Source organism: Echinops telfairi, unplaced genomic scaffold (assembly GCF_000313985.2).
Source record: "Echinops telfairi isolate 266 unplaced genomic scaffold, ASM31398v2 ScPeMD7_24;HRSCAF=84, whole genome shotgun sequence".
Classification (NCBI taxonomy): Eukaryota; Metazoa; Chordata; class Mammalia; order Afrosoricida; family Tenrecidae; genus Echinops; species Echinops telfairi.
This window is the reverse complement of record NW_022103921.1, coordinates 5,687,515-5,688,058: the sequence shown is the minus strand read 5'-3', so window position 1 is coordinate 5,688,058 and position 544 is coordinate 5,687,515.

Here is a 544-nt window from a genome sequence, read left to right as displayed (position 1 = left end):
AAGACTTTCTACCCACTGTCCTGTGATCTTCTACATTTGGAATCATTGCATGTGTTTCGTGAGTCTGAAGAGGACTTTCAAGATTGGTATCAGACATATGGGCTACCATTGGACTTATGGACTTGAATTGGACTGGGCTGCGATGTTTTCCCAATGTTCAATTGCTCTTGTATATAAATCTCTTTCTCATACACGTAGTGTGCCCATGGATTTGTTTCTCTAGTCTACCCAGACGCACACAGCCTGGAGGCCAACATGGGGAGACCAAGTGAACATGAGTCACAGAGAGGAAGAGATCAGGAGACTTGGAGACTGTTTGAGAGGAGAGGGATCATTACAGGGGTTATTGTTTTGTCAGACTACCAAGGAGTCTCTAGTTTTTCACTTTTTTGTCCTGAAATGATTAAGGAGATGGACTTATCTTAGAAATAACAGTACAGTGAACCCTCGCCACTTCACGCTTCGACTTCCGCGGCTTCACTCTATCGCGGTTTTTGCATAACAGCACCCACTGCCTACACCCGCTCCTTCAGAGGAAAAAGAT